Raw genomic sequence first — 23030 nt, 5'->3', positions numbered from 1 at the left:
GAACTGCAGTATGTACTGTGCGTTATCTAACATGTGTAATGGAATATCTGGGGAGTGTGAGGGGGGCTGCAGACCTGGCTGGGAAGGGCTTCAGTGCAATAATGGTAATTGCTTTTAAGGAAAATAACCGTTTATTTCAGTTTCTTATAAACCATTTTTATTGTTCTATATTTGTTTTTTTTAAAGACTTTGAAAATTTTATTTCTCAGGGATTGTGACGGTACATATTGTCGTTTTGTACATATTGTCGTCGGCGACAATATGTACCTACCCTCACGGCACATATTGTCGTCCATCGGTACATATTGTCACCGGCGACAATATGTACCGAGACGAGCCTTATTTTCCTCCTGAAAATGGACGACAAAATGTACAGTCAAGCACCAGCACATATTGTCGTCGGCGACAATATGTACAGTCAAGGTCGGCATATATTGTCGTCGATATATTGTTTTGACGAATATTTACTTGAGAAAGGAAAGCGAGATAGACAAACACACACAAGCACGGAGGGAGACAGACAGCATTACTCGCAATATTTTAGGGAGAAAACTTTTTGGTCAGAAAATTGTGTCCAGGATTGATGTACATCACTATGATCTGCTAAAGATACCGTAATTCTTGAGATATCTGATAAATCTGCCTATTCTTTTTCTTGTAATATATACTTGGAGATTGAATACAACATGTATTAGTTTTTTTGTTTAGTAGTAATGATTATTTGGAAATTATTATTTGCGTTATTCTTATATACAATCATGTGCCGATATCATTGTTCTTGGGGGTTGACATTTTTCGATCACCTGGACTGGAAATTCAAGTGAGCTTTTCTGATCACATTTTGTCTGACCGTCCCTCTGCCTGTAACCTTTTCACAATTTCAGCTTCTTCTCAAGAACTACTTGTACAGGGTCAATTTCAACTAAACTTGCCACTGTGTCAGAAAAGTTGAAACTTATGTGAAAGCTTCATTATGAAGTGTAGATTCTGTTTTATGCTGATCATGACACTCGGGGGAATCGTGTGGCCACAAAAGGTGATCAAAGTTTTTCACAGGAATATATACAGAAAATCTTTAAAAATCTTTTCGAAAGCCAGACAGATGTAGCACCGGCGCTACCCCCCCCCCCCCCCCCCGGTGGTTTGATTTTTTAAAATTTAATCATTTATTATTTTGCTTTGGCAAATTCTGTGTGTTTAACTTGTATATACTCTTAATTTAGTCCACAGATAAGATTTCATAATTAAATAATTTACTTAACATATACAGTAACACATCTTTACTTACAAATTTCATTTTTTTTTTTTTTTTTTTTTTTGGCTTGTCAAAAAAAAAAAATCTGAACCGCACCCCCCCCCCCCACCTCCGTTCTAAAATTTCTGGATCCACCACTGAGAAACAGCGGCAAGCCCGTGATTAGTGATGTTTATATTGAAGCATCCTCATGTAGCACAGATTCAAGTATCTTCAAATCAAACCGGGCCTAGGGTGGGGCCACAATGGGCGGTTAAAGTTATACATAAGAATATATGGGAAAATTCTTTAAAAATTATCTCATAAAAAATAGCGAAGCAATGTTTAGTCATATTTATATGGAGCATTGCCGTGCATTGTCTTGCGACATATTCTGATGGACGACAATATGCGCAGTGAGGGTAGATACATATTGTCGCCGACGACATTATGTACAAAACGACAATATATACCGTCACAGGGATACCTGTCGAATGGTATTGTTCAATGAGTGACCGTAGTATTTTAAATACAACAATCAAACTGAGATCTTTATAGAAACAAATAACTATTTTTTGATAGTTTCACATAAACGATATATGTAATTTGATGTATTTGAAGAACGTGATGGAGACAAAAACACTTCTTTGTAAAATACTAATTGTAGAATGTTCTGGTGGTAAATTTGGGAACAACTGTACTGACTCTTGTGGAAATTGTCTGATTTCTTCTAACTGTCATCATGTCAATGGAACTTGTTTAAATGGATGCAGTGAAGGCTTTCAAGGAATAACATGTACAGACGGTAATTAAAAGCACTGTTTCACAGCATTAATTTATAGAAAGGAGAAATGAACTCATTTTATTCTTATTTTTATAAAAAAAAAATACAATAAAAAAAATCCACTAAACAGTTGGAAGCGGACGAGAAGTCAAGCCATATATCACATCTGTATACTGTGTCTGTTCTTCACTAAGGCGCCCATCCTTGTTTCAAAAAGTTACCTACCTATTCGCAAAACAAACAAACAAACAAACAAACAAAAAAACAAACAAACAAACAAACAACAAACAACCCAAAAAATAAAACACAGAGTTTATAGTCATAAGAATGATATCATTCAAAGGATTTCATATCATTAATCCATTTTTCTCTTATAAAGATCCATTCTTTAGCAATAATCAATGTATTAAATGCTTTAGATATCACCTATATGGCATATTGTCGACAAATATTTATAGAAATTGACAGAATTCAAAGATTTCGAAGAAAAAAAAATCAATTTCAGGACTCCTTATTTTGTTTATTTGTTTGTTTTCTGACATTGGGTGTCAAAAACCAAGGCGCACGCGGATGCTAAACATAGAGAAAAAAAACTTGGAATTCCCTAATATAAAAAAAATCTGTTGTACCAAGGATGAAGGAAAAGGAATCAACTTTATCCATCAATTATGACTTTCAGAATGTGAACCATACAATTATGGAATCGACTGCATGTGTAACTGTAGTGCTGAATATATAAATGAGACCTGCGACTCTAAAAGTGGAATCTGCGATGAACTACAGGTAATAATATAATGCATCTTTTACATAGCTACATAGCTGCGTATTTAGTTTTCTTTCAATATAAATGTTTCATGTTTCTATCATAACAAAAATTGCATTAAAATAAGAATGTAACATATTTTGATGTATTTGCACTATTCGGCTGAGAGAGATAACAGACACGAAGCTCTAAAGATAAAAAAATAAACATAGATGCTGGCCACTAGGGTTTGACCTTTTCACCTGGACGGTTCCAAGAAAATGATACATTATAGATTGGAATGCGCTTTGTTACTTGTTTATCAAAAGATATATTTGGTAAGGAGAAAAGAGCAACCAATAGTATTGAGGTGACCAGAGGTCAGTTGTTAGTATAAATTAGCTACAACAAAGAATATTTAAAAATTATGCAAAAGATAGAAAATGATTTTTAAAGTGCATTAGGAAACTAAAGAGTGTTGGAGGACAGAATAATGGTAACTGAAATTCAAACTAAAATTTAAAGTAATTATGGCAAATTTCGAGGGAGTTACAAATATGGAGATGTAAAACTACAAGGGTACACCTGGTATAAAATGAGCGGACGGGCAGATGCATTCAGTCAGAAACTGGATTGTGTCTGTCTCTGCTTGCATTTTATACAGGTGAGATCATTTTGTAGACTTGCGCGTTTTTATAAAACTTAAGTAAAATTTTCAGATGGCTAATTTTATTTACAGGTTTAAATATTTAGATTATAAGTGGTAATGTTTATTATAATGTTTAGTGTCTTGTGTAAAATTATTTCTTGTAATCATTAATAGAAAAAAATGGATTGTTTAATTTAATAAAGTCAGAAACTGGATTGTGTCTGTCTCTGCTTGCATTTTATACAGGTTGGGTAACAGTGCCACACCTTAACACCTGTGAGCCGCTCTGGTGAGGGAAGGTCCTCAGATTTAGAGAGAAATTGGAAGCGTAATATACAAGGGTCATTTCGCAGAAATCAAAAGTTGACTTGGGTCACTTCGACCAAGCTCAAAGATTATAAGAGTTATTCCACTTGGTGCGTCCTCTCACTTGCATAGCCAAAGATCCCGGGTAATACAAACAAATGCATGATCGGCCCAATGTCATTCGGGACTCTGCCTCCTCAAACTTCAGTGGTTGAGGTACAGAAAATAAGAACTATTAGGATGGAGTCCGGAATGAGGTTGACCCGGTTATGATATTTCTATCTTGCATGTACAAAAGGACGTGCATAATATTCGGATAAACGTCACTATCAGTTTTAATATGCTTTAGATGCACAGTTTTAAGTTTTAGTATTATTTTTGATACTTAAAAAGTGGGGGTATGATAATAATGATTTGGGTGTCTGTCTGTGCTTCCTGTGGGCTGTACGTCTTTCCGTACTTCCGTTACGCTTGGGGTCTCTCTTTTCTCTTTACTGTAGCGAGACAATTACACTGCCATTTCCCTTGTTTTGTTATGCGAAAGGTTTGCCATTCTTGATATAATTTTAAGGCTACAGTGTACCCATCTTTTATCCGCAACTCCTAATATACACGTACCAATAAATAACATTTTATGACTTTCATAAAAACTTTATAATAATGTGTCCTTGTGCAGTCCTATTTTACGTATTGATTGGACAGATATTCGGGGATTCCCAAAGCAAAACATGAACACTGTCATTCTTTATCTAATATTGGGACCACTCATCTCTTCCTATACCAATTATTAGATTTCATGAGATCTTTTCAGATTTTATCATTTACTGCTATTGTGCACTTCATATTTTTCGTTTTGATCGTACAGTTATTTTTGGTTTCTGATAGCAAAACATGGACTTTGCCATTATATTTATATGGGGGCGGGGTATCATATTCTTATCTGAGTGGTTATAAAACCTCTTATAGAAATTGATACCCTAGACAAATGAAGCTGACAACTTGGTCGCAGTCATCGGCGGAGTAGCAGGTGTAGTGGTAGGGGGTGTGATAATTGTCATGGTGGTGCTGCTGATAAGGAGGTAAAATATTATACAGTTATGGGCTCATTCCCTGGAGAATTGAATTGAAAATATTTTATTGACAAAGAGTCCAAAGGATTGGACACAAGTTCAAGAACTTAAATAGTCTTCCCCTAACAAAACTTCTTTGTAAAATTGCCAAAATAAAATACATATATATATATGGTCTGCTATATATACATAGTAGTAATAGACAGAAAATAAGTTCTTTAAATATACAAATATTGATTTACAATGGTAAAAAAAATAAGTTTTTTTTTTTTTTGAAAAACGACCACATTCATTTAGAATGGAGAATACAGTTTGTTATTCAACAGAAATATATCAATATTGATCGACGCTCCTGTGACATCAAGAGCATCTGCAATTGTTTATCATTTTATCATCTTTTATTTGGAAATTTTGTATATTTTTAGGGAAAATACCATAAAACAGGGGGAAAAAATTATTATATATAATATATATTATGATCGCTTTGAAACCTTATACTGATTTTTGAATTTCCTTACTTTGAGTTAATAGAAATCGTCCTGAGAGATTTAAGAGCACATAACAAATAAACTGCATGCATGGAAACATTTGTTAAGTTAATGAATGGTATAAAACTCCATTAATCTTGTCCTCTTTTAAGTCATATGAATTGCATGTAGCCATTATTTTATAAAAATCATATTTTGCGATGCTATTGGTTTTCTACGTGTATTTCGAATTGAGGGTTAGTGTGGAGATTTTTTTTAAAATCAAAAGGTTTTCATCATGAAACCATGTTCAGTTGATAATACATAAATTTCACTAATCCTGACCAAGAATTCTTGACATAAAGACAATGCTGAAATGTTTTTATATGAAATTTAACTGCTTTAACAAATCATTGAATATAACTATCAGACACAGTGGACGCAGTTCACGAAAGTATGAAGGGGATATTAGACCAATTGATCAAGTACTTAAAGGTAGGTGCCTGTTTACTCATTTGAGCCTTATTTAATGAAACGTTTTTGTTCAAACTGGCCGTCGTCTGCTTAATTTCAGCTCAAGTCCAAAATAAAATTCCTAATTCAGACGGGTAAGGAAGAGGAGGGGGGGGGGGTAAGTTCATAGTTTTCTGACAAGAATTTAATACAGTAACTTGAGGCTTGACTATAATTCAAAAAAGTCGTGTTAAGGGCCGGCATCTCCAAAAACATTTTCATAATACATTAACAGTGACGCGCTATGTTTGAAAATAACTCTCCCCCCCCCCCCACGTTACTACGTGCGTGTAAACACGCTATTTAAATCTTCAAATAAAAGGAAGACAGCGAATTTTCATGGCGTTGTTTCAAAGAATAGATAGATAAATTTGGTATAACGCACAAAATTATAATCTTAAGTTATAGTTTTAATTTGGCTATAAAGGATTTTCCGTTACGTTGTAAAAATAGATTGATATTCTTTTCCTTCTTCAGCTCAAATGAAAGGTCAGGAAACGGGTTTTTTCTGATATTGATTCCAAAACCTCACCATCCAAAGGTCGAGGTGAATATTACGAGAATGTACATGTAGGGATTGAAAAATCAATTCTTCCTCCGAAGAGGAATCAAGATGCAGATGTCGACGAAGACGAATTAATACATTCGGAGAATCCATATGGAGATTTCTACACCAATGAGACAGTCATTCAGGATATCCCTTTGAATGAGCTCGAGTTGGTTATTGCCGAGAAGAGGAAAAATAACGATGACGGATTTCAAAAAGAATATGCAGTGAGTATTGCTTAAAAAATACAAAGAAAAATACTTTACACAATTCAAATAAAAGAAATGAATTGTCAACTACATGTATGACAACTTTCAATCAAAATTCTTTTGCTCTTTATCATATTTAAGATTTTAAAACATCCCCTTGTAATGTCTTTTGGAAAAAAAAGAAACAACTAATTTTGCACAAAATAATATGAAAATATTGCATCTAGAATATCTGATTTTATGAATTAAGCTATTTTTGAATGGTATTTGAACTGACCTGTCTACAATCAATTGTAAGGCATTAATTTCGATTTCACTTTGACGTGCGAACGGCGGATATGACTGATGGACTGAGGATGTTGGGAACATGGTCCCGCTTCTAGTGTTCTTTGGCCGGGGTCCAAGTAATTAACCTAATTACGATCTGTATTGTTTACAGGATTTATGAGATTGATAATAGTTTTTGTTAATCTTTGCATTTTCCATTCAATTTATTCATTTATTAAAAAAAGTATATGGACAGCATGCCCCCGCTTATAATTGATACAAAGTTCTATATTAGTCTGATTCATTTTGTGTAATGTACATGTAATGTAATGTAATGCAATCTTTCACAAAGACTAGCATCTTCAGACTGAAAACTAGAATTTTCTGTAGCACTTTCAATAACTTGTAATTAAAATATTCCTTACTCCTGGATAAGAGTTTAATCCCTAAGTCACTTTAGTTTGTTTTTAATTTCATCAATACGTGTACATTGCAAAAAGACAAGAGAAAATTTAGTAGACAGAAAAGGTGATATTTTATAATTATAAATGAACCAAACGTTACATGGGTAAAGTATGAATGAATGAACCAAAAATAATAAGACTCCCCTTTCTGAGTTCAGCATATTCATTTAGAAAGCTCAGTTAAAGAAAGAAATTCTCCGAAATATACGTATAAACAGAGCAATGACTGTTTTCCAACAAAATTTATGTGCTCATGCTAGCCTTAAAATAAATTATATAATTTTGATATGTTGTCTATTGCAGACATTACCTTACGGAGAAAAATATAGATGTGACGCTGGGAAGAGAGATGAAAATATGACTAAGAATAGATTTAAGACAACATTTCCTTGTGAGTATCAATACTAGAAAATTAATTTTTTATATTTTGAGTTATATCTGGTCTGATTTTTCCCCCCCTTAAAATGGCTTAAATGCTGCGATTAACTTGATAATCTTAAACTCACATTTAAACATTACAGATTATTGACGACCAGTTGTAAGGTGTCCTTTCTGTAATGTTCGAATTCTCACACAGTCTGTCACTGTAAGATTTTTGTTTCATTTAAATATAGATGACCACTCAAAGGTTATTCTGAAAACGGGGACTGGACCAGACTATATTAATGCCAATTACATTGCGGTAGGTTATTTTTTTTTTGGTCTGTAGAGTTAAACGTAAGAGCGTATAGCCCACCCAACCCCTATGCAAAGCACTGGTAAAGAATCTAGAATGTATATATAAACTATATATTTGATGTTTACCCTCTTCTTTAAGATCATTCAAAGTCATTGGGCGGCGGAAAAAATAAAAAAAAATAAATAAATAAAAAACAAACAAACATACATACACAAACAAACAAAAAAAGAACAAACAAAACAAAACAAAACAAAACAAACAAGCCAAAAAAAAAACAAACAAACAAAAAAAAAAAAAAAAAAAAAAAAAAAAAAAAAAAAACAGAAACAAAAAAAAAAAAAAAAAAAAAAAAAAAAACCCGTTTACACAAAACAAATAATTAATTTAAAAAATAAAAATCCCCATACTGAAATACAAAGCAAACAGCGTAAAATAAAATCAACAGGTCCAAAATTACAAAAAACAATGGACTTCACTGCAAACCGAACGATCACCAATGCAAAACAATTATTTACTGAATTGACGCTAAATGGCGTGCAAATCCACAATAATTCTAAATGGTTAAGGTCAATAGGCTGAAATGTAGTCCATGAAGGAACTTCACATGCCTCAATTTAATTGATAGTATTAAAAGACCTGACTTGATGGTAATACCTGTTCGGTATACAATGAAATATAAACGCTAAAATTTACAATGATAAGCATTAAGGTTGATTTCTCGCCTAAATTATGCATAGAAATGTGTATTGAGATGGGAAGTGTTTCGGTTTGTTTACATTTTTTTAAGCCAGCTTAGTGCTATTCTGAGGACATAATGTCATTATTAAGCTTATTTGAATTAACCAGGAACGGCACCTTTGAAACCCCTATTTTTAGATATGAATATTACTCTATCCTGAGCTTTTTAATTTCGAAGTTACAAGCCAAGTAAACTAAGTTTTCACTTTAGTCTGTATTTAAGCTACAATGTAATAATATCCGGGTCTTTTAGATAGCGTGTGAGTCTGTAAATTATGAAAAGCCATAGACATATTTAATTTTTGTGTAGCAAAGCCCCATCCCCAGTCCCACACTTTTTTCCAAATATTTTTTTTTTCTTTAATGCTCTTAATTTAGAATAAAATGTTCACTGAAAGACCAATTGCTACCTCCTTTTTTAGTATTGTCAATTCCTCCCATGTTAAAAAATAAAAAATCGATTAAAAAAGTTGGAAATCCTCTTCCCCCAAGCAATAGGATTTCCGAGTTTGGAACTACCCCCTGTCTTTTTTTGGTTGTCGTTTTTGTTTTCTGGTCAGTAGTCTTTTTTTTGGAGGGGGGGGGGGGCTTCCCCCCACTTTAGAAACTACACTTCGTGACTGGTAGACAAGCTATTGACTTATTCTATGCACTGCTTACATGTATGAATGAATAAAATTATATACATGTATATGTTTAGTTTATTAAAATATGTCATATAACACAAAAGGTAGACTAGCTATTTCTGCATTTCAAATAAACTTTGTGAGATACAAGGATTAAAAAACACCAATAAGTAGCCATGTCATCTTCGCAGTCCTCCAATTTTCAGCTTCTTGATTAAGTCCATGACCAAAGTACATGTGAGTGCCCCGTAGGTGTATGCGGGAAGTATTTTATCACTAATTTTAATCAATAGTTTCATCCATGCACACCTAGCACTCTATAAGCAAACATAACAATCTCGAAAAGTTTTATTTAGTTATTTATTTTATTTTACCTTATTTTATTTTTTTTTTAATTTTATTTATTCATTTAATTATTTATTCATTTATTTTTTTTTTATTTTATTTTTTTATTTAATTTTTTTCGGGGGGGGGTGGGGGTGGGGGTGGGGGAAGGCTAAGATCATCAAAGAACAAAAATTGGGCTGGTTCAAGCGACTGAAAACGAAAAATAAGGATTGGTATTGGGGGAAAAGTTTGGGAGGGGGTTGGGTTGGGTTAAATACACATGGCTCCAAAAATAACTTATAAAGAAAGCAATTTTGTGTATATATTTGTAAGAAACCCAATACTCTTTGGTCAAATTCCGTCTTAATGTTATTTATTTTTTTTTAGAATTAACAAAACTAAAAATTCTTAAGTTGGGATGGGATCTTCTATGACCGTATATCCCTGTTGCATCTCTCTATAACTATAAGAAATTCAACATTGTAGATACTATGTGTTGTAAAATGAGAGGGGCTATACATGTTTATATTGTACAGTGGAGGAAAAGGCAGATTCAGATATTAAGCTACGACACACCTGATATTACGGGTACACCTCAGTTCAATAACTGTAACAAAAACATAGTTATTGTAAGAACATTTTTTTCTAGATTTCATTATTCGAGACTCAATCTACGAGGGGTTATCAAAAAGTTCGTGGACTGATGCGATAAAATTAATACTATGTAGTCTGTGATTACAAAATTTATGAAAAACATAAATCAACAAAAGTTTAAGAAATGTTGAAAATTTTAACTTCGATACATTGATAATTTGCCAAATTATTCTAAAATAAAAAAAGACATTATAAAATCACCCGGCGCTGTCGCCGTTTAGTTTCATGACGTCCGACAACGTCATTGTTTCTCAATGTCCACTCCGTCTACCTTATACACTTATTTTGATGTGATTACCTGGAGTTAAGTAAGGACTTAAGTCCGTCTTGTTTATGTGACTTTACAATGTCATGAACAGCTGCTTTCAATGCATATAATATTGTAAATATATCCATACATAAGGAAAGATCCTCACTTGATTATACCAAAATACTTAGCTTGATGGAGTTCAATTTCTACCATACATGATCAACGTCACTTTTCGACGTGACTGATTTTTGACACCCTCACTACAGATTGACTTTAACTGTGCATCTTTCATCTCTCTGAATCTTTTTGGCCATTTAAAACGAGTACTCTGGATGTGTTTTATTTTTCTGTAGATCGTTTAAACATTCCCTAGGTCTATACCAGTTTTTCCAGGTGCAAAAATTTAAAGAATGTTGGAAACAGAAACCCCTCTCCCTTTTTGACGTCATTTTTGAGCCCTTAAATGTTTGTACACTCTATATAAATTTACGATAAAATTTCATAGAATTTACAGAATGGAGTAAAAATTGCAAATTTTACGGACCAATTGTGTTGTACTACATGCCTGGATTAACCGGATTTTTTGACGACAAATGCTCATATCAAAAGAGTTTATCTCAGTTACACTCAGGTAGATAAAACGTCATATTTGTGGTTGCGCCTCTTGGACATACCATTGCTTACAAAAACAATAACAGTTTATTAAAAAAATAAAACTTATGATTTATGGTTTATTCTATCGATAGAAAAGATGATGCTAAATAAATGTATTAATAATCATTTATGTACCTAAAGCGGTTTTAATTTTATGGCGCTAGTCCACGAACTTTTTTTATAACCACTCGTATATACACAAATGTACTTTTCTTATTTCAATGGAAACTTTGAAATGTTTCGATACTTCCAAATACCATCTTATTTTTGCAAATAACTTTAGAGACACCTGAAATTGATTGATTGGAACGTTTGTGTTAAGATAAGCCTAAAGTGCTTGTAGGCAGAAACCCCAACCCACAGGATTGAACCATTTGGCTCCCCATAAATTATAGTCTTGCGTCAATTCAGTTAATGATTGTTTTGCATCGGTGATCGTTCGTTTTCCAGCAGAGTCTTTTGATTTTGCAATTGAGTCTGTTGATTTTATTTTAAGTTTTTTGTTTTGTATTTCAGTTTGTTTTTGCAAATTAATTATTCCTGTTTTAAAAGTCTTTTTTACCCTTTCCCCCACCAATAAAATTATCAAGGAGAGTAAAAACAATTGATATAAAACTTTGTGTTCCTCAGGGAGAAAGGAAAGACAGAATACATTGCAGCACAAGGTACATGTACATCTCATTACTATTTTTTAAAGGGCTAATATGTATTCTTTACAGAAAAGAATAGGTATCAATGTTCACTTTTGAGTGTTATAGGAGATTATATTGGGATGTACGGATTGCAAAAATGCACGTGTATTTAAAAAGAACAGTACAGTTGAACATTGGTATCTCGACTAGACTGTGTTTAAATATTTCTTTAAAAGGACCAAGACAGAATACGATCGTTGATTTCTGGGCTATGATTTGGCAAGAAAACGTGTCTAAAATTGTCATGTTGACCAGTCTGAAGGAAGGAAACAAAGTAGGCATTTGTACATTAAAAAAATATAAAAATTCAAGTGTCTCTTGATTCCACATAGAGTGATTTATTTTTAAGGCAATTTAAAAAACTTTTTTGATAGACAAAATGCACCAAGTATTGGCCAAATGTAAACAACGACATTGGCGGCGGAACTTTGACTGTAAATTTAGTTGAGGAAAAAGTATACGCATTCTACATTGTACGAACGATGTCATTAATCTAAAAGAGGGTAGGTATTAACAAATTTGTATATTCAGTAGATACCAGGGATGGGGTAATCGTAATCGAGTAATCGTAATTGATTGTAATGATTACTTTTTTCAAGTAATCGACAGTAATCTGTAATTGAAGAGATTTTCGATTACTTGTAATCGTAATTTAATCGATTACAGCTAATATTTTCACTGTAATTATAATTACTTTTTCGATTACTTTCGATTAGTTTACACATAAATGGATGTTATTTTGGAGAATTATTTCCAGTCAGTCACACATAAATATCAAATATGAACCACCTAGTGTAATGTTTGGATTTCCTAATTTTTATTATCATAAGTTTAATAATTTTCTCAATAAAATTCATCATAGACCTTCTGGTCTAGTATTAAATAATTCAGGAGTGTATTTCAACCATTTATTAATAAAAATATACAGATTTTTTGTGTGCATTTTACATTTGACCCACTGTCCTATTGCTGCATGTCCTTTTTCATATTTCAGATGTTGAAAACTTTGTTTTGTAATAGAAAATTATAAATAGCAAAAACAGATTTAAATGCTGTATTAAATATGAATAATTTGGTAAATAAACTACATGGTACTCGAAAAAAAAGAAGAAGATGGAAATACTTATTCATATCTGAAAATGTTTAAACAACTTCAAACTTGTGTTTAAGTAACTTTAAAATTTGCAAAACCATTCCCATGTTTTCATTCAAAATTGTAAGGTTGCTTTTATATCAGTGAGAGGTTATAAGTGTCTGTAAGAGAGGGAGTGTGTCACTGTCTTTGCTTATCTTAATTGGCTAATTAATTGACTGAGACATCCCTGATTTACAGATAATGAGGTGTAAACTGTGAACTACCTAGTGTTTAACTTTCATTCCATTGAAGACAAACAATATTATTAAAACAATTAATAAGTCTCAAAACACTTATTTCAATACAGAATGAAATTGTTTGAAAAAGACACGTACAGGAATAATGTTTAATGTGTACTGTCAACATACGGGCAGCCCAAATACTTCTAATGAAGTAATTCACAATAAAATATTAAATAATTTTTGCAACAAGTCAATAAATATGGAGGTTCAGATCCAAGGTTGAAAGGAATAATTAATTCCTTGGCATATTTTAGTGTAGGAATCATGTCTCCACTTTCCATGGTAGAGAATCCCTCATTTGGGCATTTAGTGAGAAGGTTAGCCAGAATAAAACCTTAAAAGAATTTGCACTGAAACTGCAGGAACATATTCAGACTTCAGTGGATAACATCAACATGTACCATTCAAATATTGCTTTGATATTTGAAGGGATAAAAACGTGGAAGTAGTCGATTATTAATCGATTACATCTTCCAAAGTAATCGATTACAATCGATTGCAGGACAAAAATGAGTGTAATCGATTAATAATCGATTACACAAAATTCCTCTAAGTAATCGATTATTAATCGATTACATTTTTCAGTAATCGTGCCCATCCCTGGTAGATACATCATGATTTTGGACCATCGTAGGTCCCTCCTCATCAAACCAAACAAAAGATACTTGCATAAGACATATCCCAATCTGAAAAATGGTCTGACTACCATGTCTCTGAGCTGAAATTAAAACAAAAATATCATCATATCTCTGCGGATAGGTAATGTCTATAAATTAAAAAACAATACAATGTAAATCATGTCGTTTTAAAGAACATTTTTGTATGGCATATACCTCTTAATCAAAGCTCTCCAAACTGGCTTTAGAGAATTTGAAAACTTGTCAGTATAACAGACTTTAAAATCTTTGCAGTCAGAGAAATCACGCATGGTGACCAATATGTTTGTAGTGATATTTGATTATACCTTTCTCAGACAAATAAATCGCGTATGGTGACCCAGTACCATTACACATCATGGCCAGACCACGGAACCCTTGATCCTCTTTGTCTTGTTGTCTTCCTTGATCACGTGACGAGAATAGGAACCAATCAGAACTCTCCGACTGTTGTGCACTGCAGGTAAAGACTCTATCTGTAAACAATATCTATAACAAGTTACACTGTTGCAAAGCATCACAAAAATATATTTACATCAATTCAAATACAAACAAAGTATAAAAATATTCATTTTTTGTTTTTAGGTCTGCATTTATTTTCATCACAAAACATATTTTTTTAGAGTCAATATATATATATGTTACATTAATGTTTTAAAATCTATTTATCTATCTATCTATCTATCTATCTATCTATCTATCTAATCTCTCTCTCTATCTCTCTATCTCATCTACTATTGTTCAGAATTTGTCACTTTCAATATTTTAGTGCGGGAATAGGAAGAACAGGAACGTACATAGCAATAGACGTCCTGAACAATATTGGAAGAAAGACAGGAAAAGTAAACGTAGCGGAATATGTCAAGAAAATGAGGGAAAATAGGATGAATATGATCCAAACATATGTATGAACACCTATTTTACACTGAACAACAATTTTTAGAAGTCTCGTATCTTGTTAACAATTGAGAATGTAGATACATATACATTGATCATATCTATACTAATTTTCTCTTGCTTAGCTGAATGTAAAGTCTTTGAAGAAAATGATAAGAGAAATAAACAATCCAATATATGGAAATTAGACATCAAAAACTGTTCAATACTCAAAAGACTTTCTCTTCCATTTCCTTCTATGCACTGCATTTACATTAGGAGTATTCTTAATTACAATATAAAGACGTAATCGCAAAACATGACACATTTTAAATCAGTCTCGCGACTTGTGAAAAGGATACTGCTATACTAATTGGAAGAAATATTTTCAAAGATCTAGCACAGGCGTCTAACATATCGTTTCTATGTTTTTCCTTGTTAATAGCTGAAGGAATGTTAAATAATGAGCAATATTCATTACAAGTAAGTCTCATAAATATGCAAACGATTGCTCAAATTCTTGTACAAATAAAGTAAAGGGCAATGTAACTATAGCTAGCTTATGAAGTGTCATTCAAGCTGAAGCTCATGAAAAGTTAAAATTGTTGAAAGCGCATAAAATAGAACATTTTTTTTTATTGTTATTCTCAACCATCACTTGTTTGGCTTTAAAAAAAATGTAGCAACCTATAAATTTTCTTCGCTGTATATTCTTTTGATTTTGTTCATTATCAATTTCATTTTTTTCTTTCTCGTAAGATTGCAATAAAAATGAAATATCCTGATTCAATATTCTAAATATTTCTTAATATTGCAGGAACAGTACACGACCATTTTTCTCGCATTAAATGAACTATTTAAATCCCCCATAAATACTATGACGGTTGATGGCTTCACTAAAAAAGTAGAAACCATATGTATAGACAAACCTGCAAACCAATTCGGAAAATAATTGGGGAAAGCCAGGAGGCCTTCAGGGGGATTAAGAATTATGAAAATTGTTTACTCTGTTTCTCATCGATACAGATCCTCATGAAGATACGACCTGCCTACACAGACTCCGACTACAAGTTAGCAACTCAGAGCCTTGGGGATGTATACTCTAATGGCATATTGCCTCGTAAGTAGTTTTCTACATTTTTTTAAGAAAAATACAATGCAATTATAGATTGAACAGCTGAAGACTTCGAATTCCATATTTAAAAACTATAATTTGCAATAGTTTTGGTTTTTAATGAGTTTCTTTGTTGGTTTGTTTTTTTTATCTTTAATAGTTGACAAGTACAGCATTCACCTTCCTTCTAATGTAACGAAACGAAGGAGGTACATTAACGCTATCTGTGTACCGGTACAGTTTTGTATCTTTCATTTTTTTACACAAAGATATAGATAGATATTCACAATACAGCATTTAAAAAAATGAATTTATTTAAGTTTTATATGAATATATGTAGGTATAGGTTTATGATACTTCTTGGAGTTATGATAGATGATCGAAGTCTTTTACCGAACTTGGAAAAAAAAGAAGATAGTTTGTGATCTAGTTTAAAAGTGACAAAAAGTCCTTTGAAGGAACATAAATATTTTCATCGTAAAGTAATAGTCTTCATGTCACAGTAACTATCTTTAATTGCGTGTTAATCTGTTTTATCATGTCAATATCATTCAATGATACGATTTTCTGTGATCAAATTAGGCCAATGGCATTTAATTTCACCGAGGCATAAGGCACTTTAACCTCTTGCACGCACATGACACGACGGACTATTTCAAGGAGTGCCATTTTCACGACAGTTATTTTTTGATGCAAATATTTTTAAAGTCGTATAGAGTACAGTCGAGTCTTGTCTATCCTGAAGATTGTACTCCTGAGCAAATTGTCCGGATTAATAAAGCGTCCTGGATAATCGGTAGGTTGAATAGTTAGCTATGAATGTAAATTCTAATTCCCAAACATTTCCACCAGAAGATAAAGTGTACGGATCACCGAGGCTAGACTTTATAAATTTTCTATATGTGTGCAAAAATTTCATTTATCTAATGAAACGAAGTACTTTTTACTTTTCTTTCCATTGAAATAATAGTTTGTCTATCTATGTCCTAAGTAAACGTGACTCTTTATTAATCTTCAGTTTCTAAAGGTGAAGTGAATGTTTGTTCTTTGCATTTTCCACTTCTTCTAGTTGACATCTGAATATAACAGCTCCCGATCACTTCCGTCAAAGGGTGTTATTTATTACTTAATTTATTTTTCAAGGATGTTGCCAATTTTAAGTGTTAAGTCATTAAAAGCTAAAAATCACTAGGTGTAAATTCATTTTTTGGGGTCAAAAATTACTGAAAAAAGATGTATATCCATTGGCGGAGTGATATTTAATTCCAATTGCCGATCTGTGTATCTTTCGATAATCTTATGTTAACCGTAGAGCGTTCATAATAACGCATTATCCACCGATAGAGGACGCTGTGGACTTCCTGCGCCTGATCAATGACCATGAATCTGACACTCTAATTTGTATGGACCCACTTAATGAGATTGAGTCAGTATGTAAAGGACTCTATTACCTGATGTGTACAATTATTATCTCACCTGAGCCGAAGGCTCAAGTGAGCTTTTTTGAACACATTTTGTCCCTCGTCCGTCTGTCCGGTTTTTTGTCTTTTTGTCCGTCTGTCTAGCTGTCTGTCTCTCCGTCTGTTAACTTTTCACATTCTTGACTTCTTTTCAAGAACCACTGGGCCAGTTTCAATCAAACTTGCCATAAAGTACCCTTAGCTAAAGGGAATTCAAGTTTATTCAAATGAAGGGCCAGACCTTCTTCCAAGGGGAGATATTTATGAATTAGTGAAAAATTAATGTCATCTTCAAAAAATCGTCTCAAGAACCACTGGGCCAATTTCAACCAAACTTGCCGAAATGCATTTTGGCTAATGGGAATTAAAGTCTGTTCAAATAGAGGGACAGACCTTCCAAGGGGAGATATTCATGAATTAGTGAAAAAATCATGTCATCTTTTAAAAATCTTCTCCAGAACCCCTGGGCCAGGAAACATGAACTTTCAACGACGCATCCTCAGGTATTGAAGATTCAAGTTTTTTAAATCATGCCCACCTCCGAGTTCCCTCGAGGATGGGGTATTTTGGGACAATTTTTATATTTTAACTTTTCAATACTCTACATTCCTCGGCATTGTGCTCAGGTGGCGAATGGGCCTCTTGTTTACAGATTATCTAATCAAGCCCAATAAAGATTTTTAAAATGTATCTTATTTTGTTTTTCCAGTTAAAAAAACGTTCGATATACAAACTTAAAAATAAATGGTCATACTCATGTTTCTGAAAACAATCGTCTGAATTGTAAACTTGCTTGCCTTGATTTAGTTTTGTATGTACCGTATCTCTCATCTTTGTCTCTTTGTAGAGTAAGACGTGGTTGCCAAGTCCCTCCTCTTATAAATCAGTCCCTCCATATACGGTTCATTGTCACTCTATATCCAAAACTGAAGTTAAAAGCACCACCATTCATATCCTGCAGAAAAACGTGAATATAATCTTTCACACTAGCATGTATAAGAGAGATGATACCAAACAAGATTGTTTTTGTTTAATTTCTGATTATTCTATTTGCAATCTTCATTTGTATGCTTATTCCTTGTGTTGCATCACATTAAAAAAATCCATTCATGCTTTTTGCACTAATCCCATTTTATGTTAAATTGAGTAATTACCCTGAAAAAATATTTTCAAATATGAACTACATATACCTTGCTTGGTAATTAATGTTTTATGTGTTTTAAACTTATTTAGACACCAGACATACATATCTCAAATTTACAAAAAAAAATCCATTTTAGAGTGAGGATGAGCTTCATCCTGTCACACTTAAAGAACCAAAGGTCGGAATTACAATATCCGGCAACCCTCTTGACACATCCCAGATTCGGAATCTGGTAGCTACTGCCTTAAACGTGAAGACAGAAAACCCGATCACAATAGTAAGCAGGTACCTACTCTATATTATCAAACACTCTTCTATTGAGCGAAAGACATTGAATACTCAGAGTGAGGTAAATATTACAGTAAAAACCCGGTCATAAGGAAGGACTTCGTATTTATCTTCCTTAAAAGGGATTTTTATATATATATATATATATATATATATATATATATATATATATATATATATATATATATATATATATATATATATATATATATATATATATATATATATATTGTTTTTGTTTCTTAACAGTTTGGTGTTTAGCAATGGAGCGTCACTGTGTGGTGTTTTCTGTGCCGTTTATAACGTGATACAACAAATTAACTTGGATGGAAGTGTGGATGTTTTCACTGCCGTTAGGCAACTTCAAGTTCGAAGGCCAGAATTTTGTTCCCATTATGTAAGTGTTTGTTAAACTATAAGAATTTATTTTTTCATTTATTTGGAGCTCTAACTTTAAACCTTCATATGCCTCTAGAAAATCAAGATTTATAAAAGATTGATGAATACGGAAAAAAATTACAAACAGATGTAAATATATATACCATTTCAAAAATAGTTACTTTCATGTAATTTTTCTGTTAAACTGATATGTTTAAAAAAAGTCGACTCATTGATTTGTTTGTATATAATTTATCCACAATCCCACCATTCCTTAGATCCAACATTATTGTTTACACTAGGTTTAAGAGCCAATACATGGCAACATATTTATAGTTTTCTACTTTTGAAAAACCTTCCGCAAATGTCACTGAAAATCATTCATTATTATTAATGACTTCGCATACATATATTTACTTTTCCTTAAAATTTTTACTTTCTGAATAAAAGAACTGACGGAAGTTTAGAAATTTTGTACTCTGAGATTTAAAGGATTCACTTTTATTTTGAGAAAGAACACACTAAGGATGCCAATGTTTGATCTCGTATTTTGTTTTTTGTTTTTTTAATTAAGAATAATTCCTTTCGAGAACTTCTATACATATACGGCGTGTCAAATGATTGATATCATTTTTCTTCTTTTTTAGGATGAGTATTGCCTTGCTGTTAAATGTGTGTATGATTACATTCAAAGTATTACAGAGAACATATACTGTAATCAATAAGATGATAACTTTTAATGGTCAACCATTCCCGAACTGAAATATTTTGTCCTGTTAGTCTATACATCTGAGTCGGGCAAATATTTTTATTTTAAATTTGTACAGGATTATTACTTCATATATCATCTGTATTTTGTTAATAGTTATTTTATTATTTCATGTTAATTGTTAATGAATATTCATTAATGTTTGTTTGTTTGTTGTTTAACGTCCCTCCCGAGAATTTTTCACTCATATGGAGACACCACCACTTGTTGGTGGAGGACTTCAAATTTATACAAATACTCGGCACTCAAAGGCCATTGAGCAGTGAGGGATCTTTTTCGTGCCAGCACCTACTGCGACACGGGACGGTCTCATCCGAAGGACCCGTCTCCATGTCCCGCAGTGGGATTCGAACCCGCGACGTAAGGATCAACTTCTTACTAACCACTGCGCCACGCGGGCGACTATTCATTATGGTCGTTTGATGCAATCGCAAATTAAACGCATTTAATTGATTTCAAAAAAACACAGGGGGTAGGTCTTTTTGACACTTTCCCTCGATTGCCGAGAGTATAAAAGAGGGGTGCACGTGGCGATTTCCTCCTCTTCCTCCGCCATTTTGAAATAAAACGTTTGAGTTTCGATCCCGATTAATATTTTGATTTGTAAATCGTTTACCTACATTGATTTTATGTTATACTGTGTAATATGGAGTTAAAAGCAAATTAAACAGGCAAGTTTTTCTTTTTACTTACTAGTTAGTAATACGAAATCTTATATTTCTTCAAGTGGGCTGTGTCACCGCCGCCTTTCAGTTCGTCCCATGGCACACGTTAGCACATCTACCACGAAAGGTGTTAATTGCATTGAAGTGACTGAGGTAATTCTCTGTAGGCGGATTAGAGGAAATAATTACCGTTTATTATGAGCAGTTGAGCCCAATATGGTCGTTCGGAATACAGAATAGACAGTATCCGCACTACACAGAATTTTTGTACGAAGCATTTGTTAAAGAAGTGCATGGGGCTAAAATTTATGGCCGAAATGGACAAATTTCCAGTGTACTCAGAGTCCGGATTAGATAAATTTTATTGTAATACGTTTCCCTTCTGTCTTCCAAAAAGAGAAATATAGTCTAGATTTTCTTTTTAAAATGCACCGTATATAATAGTCATCCATAGAAAGAGAAATAAACAGAACAGTATTCTCTTAGCGCATATATCTCAGTCGATGTCAGTATTTTGCAAGTATAGTAGATTCTTGTGTCTTGTAAATATTTGACAAGAATAAATTGATAGCTTAATACACGTATATATTTGGTGTTTTTTTTTTAATTGTATAAAATTATATACATCCTTGAATGCACAGAGAAAAAGGCAAATATCTGCTTGACAGGATCTACAAGATAATATAACAACCACAATAACTGACCAACAATGCATACTATTTTATTTTCATTCAACATTCATCAATGAGTTTCATGAAAAAAAGAATAATAAAAATGTCTTGTTTATAAGCACCGTTTTATGCCATTATTTTATCAGAGAACTTAGCCCTCTGGCAGTTGATGGTTAAAATCAGATCTATACTATGCTTGAAAACAGTACTGCATTTCGAGAGCCAGTCAAGGGAACGCAGCTTGGAGTGTGAACCTCAGAGGAATCTTAAGTATAAGTAATATATTCATCTACTTCCGAAAGCCTTGTTTGGAATATGTATAATGTCAATAGATAGAGTGTAATCAGTATGGTTGTTTTCTTAATAAAACAGGTATGGCAAGATAAAGCACCTTTATTCATCATGTATCCTAGAAAATATACTCAATGAATATGATTCTCAAGTAAATGCCGAGCAGAAAGATCATTTAGAATTAATTTTAGAAGGATACTTTTTTTCTGGAAAGTCGTTCTGTCATCCTGTTCTTTTTTTTTTATTCTTGCCTCGACATTAAATGTTACAAAGTCTATAGATATCAAATACGCGGATTGGTAGGTTCAACTTCCATATCTCAGTGACATTTTTAAACTCATTCTGAATTACATATTGAAGGTAGCGAAATTCTATTACCTAAATGTAATAATAATAATAATATAATAATGATTTAAAAAAAAAAAAAAACAGATATGCTGTAACCTCTACCTTATAATACGTATCAAAACCTTGTTTCAGAATCTGGATGTTGGTGTTTTTATACAGTTTTACAAATATCAGAATGCTATTTGAAGAAAAGAGAAAAAGCTGACGTCTTCTCTATTTAAGGAATCTACATGTTTACAGTAATAATGCTGTATGGTGCATTTTTTTGACACAAGTTAAATGATGTAAGCCTACTGGTTCGTCAAAATCATATCTATTTGCTGTTAATTTCCCACATTTTTTTCAATCTTTGAAAAATTATCTTAAGTTTCATTCATGTTTCATTGTATAAGATTGCAATGTGTAAAGTTTAAAGGTATAAAAAAAAGGAACAAATATGCGGTCTATTAATCACATTCCCCAAACTTTGAAATCTATATCTAGACTAAAATTATCCTTCTTCTGAATTTAACCTATCTATATGCAATGTGAAAAACGCTTTTCTACTTTACCTTTAACTACCATAGATTTGATTTGCCTGTACACATCATAAATATGAATAATGATCTTACTTGACCACTTAAATCTTCCTAATTATAAACATACATTTTCAAAAGCATTCATTTGAAAGTATTTAAGCATGTTTAAATATATTTTAGGTAGGAAGAAAAGGACATCCATCTTGCTATTTTAACCGATAATCTAAACGTTAATACTTCATTCTTGGACGTGCAATTTTTTTCTTTTTATATTTTACTGCAATTTTGCAATAAAGCTTTACGAACAGGTAAAAAAGAAAATAGTTGTATCCTTTTCTTTAAAACTTTGTATTCGATGCTTTAAATCTCTGCACAACTACATTTCCAGAATTCTCCCTTTATATATCTAACACAGCAATAGACTTGATGATGTTTTATGCTTCTGCGATGCAAAATACAACCAATCCATAATACCTGCCGTCGCCAGGATAACATGTCCTGAGCACGGACAATACATAATATGCTGCAATGAAAGACTTCCTGGTGTTGTTTATCCAGTTCGATATTCAATGTATGCGGAAGTATATGGTGAGGGAAAAATAA

The 23030-nt window shown here is 32.6% G+C and overlaps 1 pseudogene; it reads left to right on the top strand.

Annotated features, from left to right (window-relative positions):
- Positions 1–31: 31 nt before the first annotated feature.
- LOC133197894 (receptor-type tyrosine-protein phosphatase T-like) lies at positions 32–20775 on the top strand (annotated as a pseudogene).
- Positions 20776–23030: the final 2255 nt, after the last annotated feature.

This window comes from Saccostrea echinata, unplaced genomic scaffold, assembly GCF_033153115.1.
Source record: "Saccostrea echinata isolate AGI-Se365-2 ecotype Australia unplaced genomic scaffold, CSIRO_AGI_Sech_v1 ptg000032l, whole genome shotgun sequence".
NCBI lineage: Eukaryota > Metazoa > Mollusca > Bivalvia > Ostreida > Ostreidae > Saccostrea > Saccostrea echinata.
Note: the sequence above shows the minus strand (reverse complement) of the source record. Positions and strands in the feature narration are given on the sequence as shown.